The sequence below is a fragment of the Ornithorhynchus anatinus genome, chromosome 10 (genome assembly GCF_004115215.2).
Source record: "Ornithorhynchus anatinus isolate Pmale09 chromosome 10, mOrnAna1.pri.v4, whole genome shotgun sequence".
NCBI classification, from domain to species: Eukaryota; Metazoa; Chordata; class Mammalia; order Monotremata; family Ornithorhynchidae; genus Ornithorhynchus; species Ornithorhynchus anatinus.
Window position 1 is genome coordinate 10,799,478 of NC_041737.1, and position 12,699 is coordinate 10,812,176.

Below are 12,699 nucleotides of genomic sequence, written 5' to 3' on the forward strand. Positions count from 1 at the left end.
TATATGTCAATCAATCAATAATCAATGGTATTCATTGAGCTCTTACTGTAAGCAGAACATCACACTAAGCACTTGGGAGAGTACAGTACAACAGAGTTGAGTCCTTCCTATTTGAAAAAGACCTCCCTAACAGAGAACTTAGCCAAAAACACCAATGTAGGACCCAGAGTCCCGGCCACACTGTACACAGTAAAAGGCTGTCCCTTGTGTTGTCGTGCTGACATTTTATCTTTTTGGATTCCTCGCCTCTTCTCCTGATGAAGCTTTTGCTGGAAGAGGCAGGCTCCTCTCTTGATAACAGTTCACCATACTGGTCCCATCCTCCATAATCGACTCCCAGTTTTCAACTGAGATGCAGCATCATCTGAGACTTTTGCTTTAAAGTGTCCTTAAACATTTCCCCTGTCCTCCTAGCTTTTCCTTTCCCAATTTCAGCTCTCCATACAGCAGTTGTTTGGTTATTTTGCTGTCACTCATCCTCAGTTGTGCTGAGGGGAGCATAGCTTTGATTCTAAGAGGCTGACTATATGCCACAACTTTGTGAGTTTGCCTCGCCAGTTGATACCGAGTCTGGCCTGTGATGCTAGGGAAAGTACCCAAGGAGCCGGGTGTGCTATAGCCCTTTAGTTGGGTCTGGAGCAAGATTCCACTCTCCCACCCTACTCTGGCAGTCTTCCAAAGAAGAGCCGGACCTCTTGATTCAGCCTTATCCTTCCCTCCTCATCTTTCGTCTCGTTGTCGGACTGTGTGCTGCTTAGATAGCGGGATTTGGTGACAGCGTTAAGCTGTGTTGCCGATATAAACGTTTATGTCTGGCTTCCCTGGTGCAGGCTGGTACATCACCTCAGTTTTCTGTAGATTTATGGATTAACTGAGGGGGTAGGGAGGTGGGAGGAGAGGCATCAACTCCTCTGGATCTGGCTCATCAGCTGTTTAGGTATCTAGGCCAATTGGTAGGTCAAGCAAAGGAAAATGTATGAGGCTTGGCTACCTCGGGTCCACAAGTCTCTAGGCTAATTGGGAGATCAAGCAAAGGAAAATGTATAAGGCCTGGCTACCTCAGGTAAACAAGTCTCTAGGCCAACTGGGAGGTCAACCATAGGAAAAGGTATGAGGCCTGGCTGCCTCAGATCCACAAGTCCTGCTTACCGTGCCTACTGTGTGCAGAACGCTGTACTAAACACTTGGGAGAGTACTATATATCAGACACATTCCCTGCCCACAGTGAGCTTGCAGTCCAGAATCCCTCGTTATCCCCGATTCTCTTCAACCCTCACTGGGTTCCCTGACCTCTCTCCTTCCATTTCCCCCTCTAAGCCTAACCCAGCCACACTGTCCTGAGGTTTTGGGATCCAATTCATTCAACTCATTCAATCCTATTTATTGAGCACATACTGTGTGCAGAGCACTGTACTAAGTGCTTGGGACAACAGGACAGGAAGCAGAGTCAGAAGGCCTCTGCCACTTGTCTGCTGTGTGACCTTGGGTAAGTCACTTAGCATCTCTTTGCCTTAGTTACCTCATCTGTAAAATGGGGATTAAGACTGTAAGCCCCACGTGGGACATGGACTGTATCCAACCTGATTAGCTCGAATTTACTCCAGTGCTTAGTACAGTGCCTGGCACATAGTAAGCACTTAACAAATACCACTGAAAAAAAAAAAGGCCAACATGAAGGGAGGTTCTCTTCGGGAGAGAGAACCCTGGAAGAAAGTGACACATAACGACACTGAAAGGTTATGTGAGAATTTTGTTTTGGAATCAGGATTGATGATCTGATGATGATCTTTGATGATGATGACCTTTGATTTCTAGAAGTTGAGTTTCTTAAAAAGGGTGCTATTTTTGATCATATAATAATAATAATAAGAGTATTAAGGACTTACTATGTGCCAGGCACTTTACTAAGCACTGGGGTAGATATAAGCAAATCGGGCTGGACGTGGTCTCTGTCCCACATGGGGCTTACGGTCTCAATCCCCATTTTACAGATGAAGGAACTGAGGCGCAGAGAAATGAAGCTACTTGCCCCAGGTCACACAGCAGACAAGTGGCGAAGCTGGGATCAGAACCCATGACTTCATGACTCCCAGACCCATGCTCTAGCCACTATGTCATGCTGCTTCTTGTAATCCGCTTACCATGTGCCAAGCACTTTACTAAATGCTGAGTTAGTTACAAGATAATCAGGTCAGACATAGTCTTTGTCCCACACCAGGTTCACAGTATGAGTAGGAAGAGAACAGGCAGATGAGGAAACTGAGGCACAAAGAGGTTAAGTCACATTGCAGGCAAGTAGCAGAGCTGGGATAACAACCCAGGCCCTCTGACTCCCAGGCCCATGCTCTTTCCAGTTGGCCACACAACCTGCTGATATCTGGTCACTAAGAGTTCAGCAGGGCTTTTAGGTAATGGAAAGGGGAGCCTCATCCTCCAGGTTGTGAGCTCATTGTGGGCAGGGAATATGACTACCAACTACTTTGTCTTGGACCCTCCCCCAGGCGCTCAGTACAGTTCTCTGCAAACGGTAAATGCTTAAAAAATACAATTGATTGCACGATAGTAGGTGATGTTTTCGCAAAGCAGGCCAGTCCCTGCAGGTTTCTTAGCAATTAATCAATCGATGACACTCAAAGGATGGTGTCATGGTGCAGAACATGGTTTTAAATGCTTAGGAGCATAATAATAATAATAATGATGATGGCATCTGTTAAGCTCTAACTACTTGCCAAGCACTATTCTAAGCTCTGGGGCAGATATAAGGTAATCAGGTGGTCCCATCTGGGGCTCAAAGTCTTAATCCCCATTTTACATGTAACAGAGGCACAGAGAAATGAAGTGACTTGCCTAAAGTCACACAGCTGATAAGTGGCTGAGTCAAGATTAGGACCCACGATCGATCTCTGACTCTAAGCACGAGCTCTTGCCACTAAGCCAGGCTGCAGTAGAAAAAGCATACACGATCCCAGCCCTCAAGGAGTTTACAATCTAGCTGAGTAGACAGACAATACAATCAGTGACAGATAAGAGAAGCGAGGGAGTGTAAGAGGATATACATAAGTGCTGTAGGGGCAGAGACACGGTAAGTAGCTAAGTGCTTAATGAGTAAAGACTCAAATGCCTAGGTAATGCTGAAGGGAGGGAAACAAGGTGAGGAGGTGAAAGATTAGCCAGGGAAGACTTTCTGGAGGAGATGTGATTTTAGTAGGGTTTTGAAAATAGGGCAACCATTGGCGGTTCTAAAACAGAAGACTTTTCATTTTAAGTATGAAACGAAGCTGTGGCCTGCTTGGTCCTGTTCCTTCTGCTCCCATGCTGGGCTCTGCCCGTGAGTCTTCCGGTGAGTCTTAGAATATTCCTCTCTTAAAGATATACTGTCTCCACAGATACCCAACCCACAAGCTTCAGTTTCCCAAAGCAGCTCTCCGAATCATTCCGGGCACTTGAGACTTGGCAAGGTACCTGGGTAACAGCGGAACGAGCCTGAGGCCTTGTCGCGATTCAAGTAGCCAACAGCCCACTGGGTTTTCCAGAGGTCCGTCTAGGAAGATTCTGGCTTGAATTTTGCCTGCAATACTCAGTTGGGGGATTCCACAGAGTTCTCTTAAAAATGGTGATTATAGCTTCATCTTGGCCCTTCCTCATTGGCGCCGAGTAGTGTATTCCTAAGCAGAGTTCTTTAGAGACAATGCTGGGTGTAGATTTTCTCAGATAGAGATGTTTTAGGGCCTCTTTTAGTAGGCATTTTGTCAGGTATCACTAGATTGTTTCTCAGGGGCAGGGATAACTTCTTTTATTTCGCCTGGACGTCACCCCCCCTTGCTCTAGGGCAGCGCTGTGCATCCAAGGCCTATTCAGTCAATCAGTCATATTTATTAAGCGCTCACTGGGTGCAGAGCACTGTACTGAGCGCTTGGGAGAATACGATATAACAGAGTTTGTAATAATAATAGTAATAATGGTATTTGTTAAGCACTTACTATGTGCCAGGCCCTGTTCTAACTGCTGGGGTAGATACAAGATAATTAGGTTGGATGTAGTCCCTGTACCACACAGGGATCACAGTCTTAATCCCCATTTTACAGAAGAAGGAACTGAGGCACAGAGAAGTTAAGTGACTTGCCCAAAGTCACGCAGCAGACAGGTGGCAGAGTTGGGATTAGAACCTAGGACCTTCGGACTCCCAGGTCATGCTCCATCCACTAGGTCACATTGCTTTTTATGTTCCCTGTCCATAATAAGCTTACAGTCCAACCTAGGGGCCGTGATGATGAAGATGATGCCCAGTAACGATGCATTTTCTCAGTCTACCATGGATTCTGGCCACAGACCCTTGGAGTCCTGCTAGTTTTAGCACTTTTTATGCCTTATAAACTCAAGCAGCAAGCAAGAGGCTCCCTGAAATTATCCATGATAATAAAGATTACATTTATTAAGCACAGGGACAGGTGATTCCCACTTGTGTATTCTCTCCCAGCATTTAATACAGTGCAGAGCACAAATTAATGCCTAGTAAATACTGTTACTTCTACTAAAACTTCACTAAACTTCATTGACTGTGAACTCCTCGAGGGACATATAATAATAATAATAATGATAACAATTATGGTATTTGTTAAGCTCTTACTCTGTGGCAAGCACTGTTCTAAGCGCTGGGCTAGATACAAGGTAATCAGGTTGCCCCATGTGGGGGTCACAGTCTCATTCCCCATTTTACAGGGGAGGTAAGTGAGGCACAGAGAAGTGAAGTGACTTTCCCAAGGTCCCACAAGTGGCAGAGTCGGGATTAGAACCCACGTGCTCTGACTCCCAAGCCCGGGCTCTTTCCACTGAGCCACGCTACTCTTTCGCTGTGTTTGACGCAGTGCTCTGTACACAGTAATTGCTTAATCAATACTATTACTCTTAAAAAATGCTTCTTGCTTCTGGTCTTCCGTTGTTTGCTCCCTGGATCTGATGTTCAGATGGCCCCTGAAAGACCATCTGCCTTGTGGCTTCCTTGTGCTTCAAGGACCTTTCTCGTAGAGGTCTTTGGACCACTTGCCATGTTACTAATAATATTTCACAATTAATTGATGGGAAAATCGTTCTTGTGTCCTGCTTCTGCCTCCTGAAGTCTCCACAGAATGGATAAATAAGACAGAGTCGAGTGTCTCAACTTGTTTCTGAAGCAAACAGTGAATTTGGAGGCCTGTGGCCTCCAGGATCTTTCTCCTCCATCTGCCGTAGGTTCCGTTCTACAGTGTCTGGATATCGTCAGCTGGAGTGTGTTTCTCCACCCTATTAACTCCAGCAATGGGAAACATCACTTTGATTGAGTTGCCACAATTTAATTATGCCAATACATTCAGATTAAGAAGTCAAAGTCACATTTAAACATGAGGGGTCAGAACCTAATATCATGGTTCATCAAGGTTTGGAATTCAGTTTAATGGCAAATGAGAATTATCCTCAGAGTTTTGTTTAGGGGAGAAGACAGCTGATGGAGAAGCAGTGTGACTTAATGGATAGACTCCGGGCCTGGGTTGGAAGGACCTGGGTTCTAATTCCGGTTCTGCCACTTGTCTGCTGTGTGACCTTGGGCATGACACTTAACTTCTCTGGGCCTCTGTTACCTCATCTGTAAAATGGGGATTAAGACTGCGAGCCCCATGTGGGACAGGAACTGTGTCTAACCTGACTAGCTCATATCTGCCTCAGCGCTTAGTCCAGAGCCTGGCACATAGAAAGCTCTTAACAAATACTGCAATTATTAATATTACAACAGTAGAGTTAGAAGACACGATCTCTGCCCTCCAATAATTTATCATCTAATGGGGAGAAAGACGTAACATTATTTAGATAAGTCAAACGAGAATGGGAGGATAGATGTGTGGAAGTGATAGTAGTATGGAGTAGTAGAGAAGAGAAGCAGCGTGGCTCAGTGGAAAGAGCACAGGCTGGGGAGTCAGAGGTCATGGGTTCAAATTCCGGCTCTGCCGCTTGTCAGCTCTGTGAGTTTGGGCAAGTCACTTCAGTTTTCTTTGCCTCAGTTACCTCGACCGTAAAATGGGCATTAAGACTGTGAGCCCCATGTGGGACAACCTCATCACCTTGTATCTTCCCCAGTGCTTAGAACAGTGCTTTGCACATAGTAAGCGCTTAACAAATGCCATTATTATCAGTAGTAGTAGTAGTACTATACTATATTTCTTGAGTGCCTCTTGAAGTGCACTGTACTAAGCACCTGTCCAGAAGTACAACAAAAACACAAAGCACATTTCCTGTAATGTGCTACATGGACACAAGCAATAATAGTTGTGGTGTAGTAATACAGTATTAATAGTGAAGTTTTTATTGTTTGTCCACTGGATGCAATCAATCGATCAGTGGTATTTATTGAGCACTTACTATGTGCAGAGCACTCTACTAAATGCTTGGTATTTAAGTACTTACTATGTATCAAGCACTGCTCTAAGCACTGGGGTAGATACAAGGTGATCAGGTTGTCCCACGTGGGGCTCACAGAATGAATCCCCATTTTTACAGATGAGATAACCGAGGCACAGAGAAGTGAAGTGATCTGCCCAAGGTCACACAGCAGACGAGTGGCGGAGGTGGGATTAGAACCCATGACCTCGGACTCTCAAGCCCATGCTCTTGCCACTAGGCCACGCAGGTTGAGTCAGTACAGCAGAAGCATGAGGAATTATACTCTAATGGGGAGGCAAACTTAGAAATATTCACAAGTAGTGGAATCAGAATAAAGGAAATTTAATAATAATAATAATAGTATTTGTAAAGTGTTTACTATATGCCAGACTGGGGTGGATACACGCAAGTGAGGTGGACAGAGTCTCTGCCCTTCATGGGGCTCATAGTCTCAATCCCCATTTTACAAATGATGCACAGAGAATTTAAGCGACTTGCCCACGGACACAGAGCAGACAAGTGGGAGTGCCAGGATTAGAGGCTTAAGGAAATAGGGTAGTGGTGGGTAGTGATAATATCTGTGGTTATTGGGTACTTACTGAATACAGTGAATTGTGATAAATGCTGGGGAAGTACTGCAAAAATGCAAGACGCATACCTTGCCCTTAAGGAGCTTACAATCTGAACATCTCAGACTTGCGGGCAGGGAAAGGGTCTATTAACTCGGTTGCGTTGTACTCTCCGAAGCACTTAGTGCAGTGGTCTGCACACAGTGAGCACTCAATAAACGCTACCGTTTGACTGATGTTCCACACAGTCCACATTTCGGATCATCTCTACAGAGCAGCCCAGTTTTTTTTTATCTTGGGGAAGGATTGAAAATCTTAAAGGCAGGAATGGCGAAGACATCCGGTAGCTGGATGGTATTTAGTGTGTGCCTTCAGTGCGATGGTAAGATTCATATTCATCAGAGCAGAAAGTTCCCAGTTTTCAACATATGGTTTTGAATCTGTGAAGCCTGGCAAGGGAATCTTATTTTTCAGTCCCGGTGCAGTTAAGCACCAGCCTGGCTCCCTAACCGCCTCAGAAGGGAATAAACCCGGACTTGCTGCAGAGAGTGCCAAGTTCTCTGGCACAAGGGAGGTCTATGGGGTAAAGAAATACAGTAGGGAAATCTCAGTGGGCTGATTCCTGTTTTACCGGTGATTGGAATCAGTAAAAAGACTGTGAGATATCTGTTTCATTTTTTTTTTTATCCCCCAAACTGTCACCACTATGGCAATGTCCTCCAAATTTCAAATATCAGGAAACCATTCTGTTTCTCCTCTTCCCTTCTGTACTTTTTAGATATACATACACAATAATATATATATACAAAGTTGTCCTTCATATTTGAAGATGCCATTACAGATAGTGAGATCCTATCAAAACGCACGCTGTATACCTTAGTTCTTTATGGCAATGATAAGTTAATCAATCCACGACATTCCTTTGTGCAGAGCATTGCACTAAGCACTTGAGAAAATTCAATTCAGGTAGTAGAAATGATCTGCTAACAGTCTAACAGGGGAGGCAGACCTTTAAAATACTTCTCAAGAAGAACTGTCATTCCCAACAACGGTGCTGTAATAATAATTAATAATAGTAATAATAGATATGGCATTCGTTAAGCACTTACTATGTGCTAAGCGCTATTCCAAGCACTGGGGTAGATACAACTTCATTAGGTTGGACACAGTCCCTGTCCCCCATGGGACTCACGCTCTTAAATTTCGATTTTACAGATGAGGGAAACGAGGACCAGAAAAGTTAAGTGACTTGCCTAAAGTCACACAGCAGACACGTGATGAAGTCAGAATTAGAATCTGGGTCCTTCTGACTCCCAGGCCCGTGCTCTGTCCACTAAGCCACGCTGCTTCTCTTAAATGCCAGTCCAGTGTTCTGCACACAGTAAGCACTCATTAAATACCGTTAATTAATTGTATGGTTGAAAAATTTAATGAAATGGATACAGATTCTCTCTTCCCTCTAGAGGTTATTAGTATTTTAAGAAAGTTTGATTCAGAGTCACTGCTTTGTTAATGACATTGCTGAGGTCAAATAATTGTAATGACTCTGTTAAGTGATTTCATTTTAGGATCAACACAGACACAATAAACTAGGAACAGGAAAACGTTCTGGAGTATCCAGCGGTTAACTATCTACTCCAGCAGCTATCGGAAGGAAAAAAACCACCCTTGAAACACTGACTTAAATTTTTACTTAGGTGAGTTTCAGAGGTGCTCTTTGAATGACAATATCTAATGGACTTTATAGTCTGTGAAGTCGAGTCTGAAATGGTTGCGAAGACATTCCAAAGATATGCGCCTAAATTTAGCAGCAATAGCTTCCTCGGTCAATATTAGCAAATGTGATAACACCAGTTTCAAGGATCCATTAAGGGTTTTAAGGTTTCAAAGTCTTTATATAGGGAAGGAAGTTATAAACTTCATTTCTTCCAAGTACCTAGATACAAAAAGGAAATTTCATCTTGAATTCGGTAAACATTGTCAACGCAATGACGCACTTGAGTTTTTAACATTAGGAATATATTTTATGCACCTTATGGACCTCCGTAAAATTGTTTTTATGATCAGGATATAGCAGCTGGAGACATCTGTGGCTCTGGTGTCGATAAAGGAGTCTTGGGCTCACTAATCATTACAATTTGACTCGGATTTATAATTTTAAATTATAAAATTCACCCAACTTTGTCTCTTGCACTCCTCCAAGCACTTAGTATGGTGCTTTGCACACAGTAAGTGCACAATACAATCGAATGAATGAATAGCACCATTTCTCCCAGTTTTAATGGTAGGTAAGAAGGAATTCCCCCTCTCAGGGTCGCACCTGGAGAGTTTCCAGTACTCTACCGGTCTCGGCTACGGGAGGGAGAGTCAGGCAGAGCCCTACCCACTCCATTCCTAACTTGGGCAGCGGCTAGCGAGTGGCAGGCAATCTGCTACAAGTCAGAACTCACCCGTGCTGGGCAGCAGCGGCACGGGAGAGAGTCGAGGGTGGAGACTCGAGTTTACCGCGAGGAAGGCGACAGTGGTAAATCACTTTTGTATTTTTACCAAGAAAACTAGGGATACGCTATCAGAACGATTGCAGATGGAGAGCGGGGCTTTCTGGGAGAGATGTGTCCGTGGTGTTGCTATGGGTCGGAAACCACTAGACGGTATAAGACAAGACTAGGAGGAATTCACAAGAGCACAAGTGTTTGCAACTATCCTTCAACTTGGGTTTGTGGATAGAATAGGAAAATGTCCACGTGCCCGTGCAACCGGAGACAGTCACCAAAGAGAAACCGTGAGGCAATAAATTAATCAGTCAGTGGTATTTATTGGGTGCTTACTGTGTGCAGAGTACTAAATACTTGGGAGAGTAATAATAATATCTGTGGTATTTGCGAAGGGCTTACTACATGCCAGGCGCTGTACTTAGCGCTTGAATCGATACAGGTAAATGGAGTTGGACCACAGTTCCTGTCCCACGTGGGGCTCACAATCTCAATCCCCAATTTTCAGATGAGGTAACTGAAGCTCAGAGAAGTGAAGCGACTTGCCCAAGGTCATAGCCCACAAGTGGAGTTGCGGGGATTAGAACCAGGACATGTTTTGGACATGTTAAGTTTTAGGTGGCAGGGAGGTTTCTGAGTAGAAATATACTGAAGGCAAGAAGAGATGTGAGATTGCAGAGAAGATAGGTCAAGTCTGGAGAGGTCGATTTGGGAATAATCTGCATAGAGAAGCAGCGTGGCTCAGTGGAAAGAGCCCGGGCTTGGGAGTCGGAGGTCATGGGTTCAAATTCCGGCTCTGCCCCTTGTCAGCTGTGTGACTGTGGGCAAGTCACTTCACTTCTCTGTGCCTCGGTTACCTCATCTGTAAAACGGGGATTAAGACTGTGAGCCTCACAACCTGATTACCTTGTATCTACCCCGACGCTTAGGACAGTGCTCTGCACATTGTAAGCGCTTAACAAATACCAATTTTATCATTATTATTATTATTATTGTTATTTGAAGTCATGGGAGCAAATGAGTTCTCCAAGGGAGTGAGTGTAGATGGAAACAGAAGGGGAATCAGAACTGAGCTTTGGGGAACTCCCACTGTTAGAGGGCGGGAGGCAGAGGAGGAGCCCGCAAAATAATACTACTAATAATTGTGGGTTTTGTTAAGCAGTTACCATGTGTCAAGCACTGTACTAAGCTCTGGGGTTGATACAAGATAATCAGGTCCCAGATGGGGCTCACCGACTAAGTAGGAGGGAGAACACATTTGAATCCCCATTTTGCAGATGAGGGAACTGACGCACAGAAAAGTTAAGTAAAAAGGAACGCCTCCTTTAGTGGCAATCCGCTTCACCTCAAACACCTCACACCTCAAAAACCTAAACTATCACTTCTCCCCAGTCGAAGGTTTCCCCAACTAGCAGGAATGCAGCATGAGTCACCCCAACCCCGGCTCCCACCCTCACAGCTTCGTCTGCCTGTTGGCCGTGGCCCTTTTGTCTCCCGCGTTTGCTGGAATTGCTCCCACTTGCTGCCCCCACTCCTGGAGGGTGACCAGATAGCCCTGCATGGCCTCTAGCTGGGATCTCTCTGGGTCCCAAATGGATTGACGCGCTTCAACCGGTCCAGGGAAACCCACCTAACTTGGATCCAGATCCCTGCCTCTTAAAATCCCTAAATTCTCCCTTGTTCCTCCTCAGTGCCTCCCTCCCGCCGCCTCCACTTCACATCTCCCATTTTCCCCAGCAGTGTCTTAAAGGAGATCCTTCTCAGCCTCTCAATCTCTTCTGATAAACGGTGTGGGCGAGTGGAAAGAGCGCGGGCCTAGGATTCGAAGGACCTGGGTTCTAGTCTCAGCTCCATCACTTACCTGCTGTGTAACCTTGGGCAAGTCACTTCACTTCTCTGTGCCTCAGTTACCTCTTCTGTAAAATGGGAATTGAGACTGTGAGCTCCACGGTGGACAGGGAGTGAGTCCAACCCGATTGGCTCGTATCCACCCCAGTACTTAATACAGTACCGGCACATTGTAAGCCCTTAACAAATACCATAATAATTATTATAATTGGAAGCCAGGGTCCCTGACAATGATCAAAACGATTCATCCACTCGTATTTATTGAGCACATACTGTGTGAAAAGAACTGTACTAAGTACTTGATCTGATCAATTCGTGGTGTTTATTGAGAGCTTACCGTGTGCAGGGTGCTGTACTAAATACTTGATGATTCAATGCTCCTAGGAGAAGCCAGTTAAAATCAGGAAAATCTGGTGTGTGTGAATGGAAAAGAAATCCATTCCTTGTTGTATTCGGTTGGGGATGTCTAGTGACCGATATTCCATATATCGTTCATAAGATTGCATTTGGGAATTGATTGAATGTCCCTGGTCCATTCCAAGGCCAGCCTGACCAGCAAAAGGAAAATATGAGGCAGCTCCTTTGGTGGGAAAAATTCTATCGATCCAGGTGTCTCAGAACCCAAAGTTTACATTTTTTATCTAAAAATGTCCTCTCCCGATGAAGTGACTCATATCAAATTAGCATGCCCGAGCTGTTGCCATTGCTTTAATTGCTGTTTTCCCAATAGCTCCACTAAGTAATTCATTAGAAGACAACGTTGCCTTGGGTTTGATTTCAGGTTCTTTCTAGGGCAGTGAAGATTTGAGAGGTCCCCAGGGCAGAAGGAATGCTGAGGGTGAAGAATGAAGCAGCAGCTACCGAGACAATACTCTTCCAACCTCAGTCACGACTGCTTCAACCGCCTCGCTAGGCTCACCTGCATCTTGCTGCACAGGAGGCTCGACGAGAAGCAGCGGCCTAGTGGTAAGAGCGTAGCCCTGGAAGTCAGAGGACCTGGGTTCTAATCCCGGCTCTGCCATGTGCCGGCTGTATGACCCCGGGCAAGTCACTTTGCTTCTCTGGGCCTCAGTTTCCTCATCTGTAAAATGGGGATTAAATACCTGTTCTCCTGCCTACTTAGGCTGGGAGACCAGATGGGAAAGGGATTGCATCCAGCCTGATAATCTTGTATCTACCCCAGGGTTTAGTTCACTGTTTAACACACTGTAAGCACTTAACCAATACCACAGTTATTATTACTAGGGATCGATTATGAAGCATTAGCCTCTAACTCAACTCCAAGATGAAAGAACACTCTAATTCTCATCCTGACATAGCTGCCTTAATCTTCTCAGAATTTTCATGAGGTCAATAGGTGACCTAGAGGAAAGAGCAAA

At 44.9% G+C, this 12,699-nt stretch overlaps 1 non-coding gene across 1 annotated transcript; it reads left to right on the plus strand.

The window, feature by feature from the left end:
- Positions 1 to 9,282: 9,282 nt before the first annotated feature.
- LOC114814858 lies at positions 9,283 to 9,420 on the plus strand. The gene has a single exon (XR_003762654.1). It is a non-coding gene; the product is annotated as a small nucleolar RNA SNORA7 (small nucleolar RNA).
- Positions 9,421 to 12,699: the final 3,279 nt, after the last annotated feature.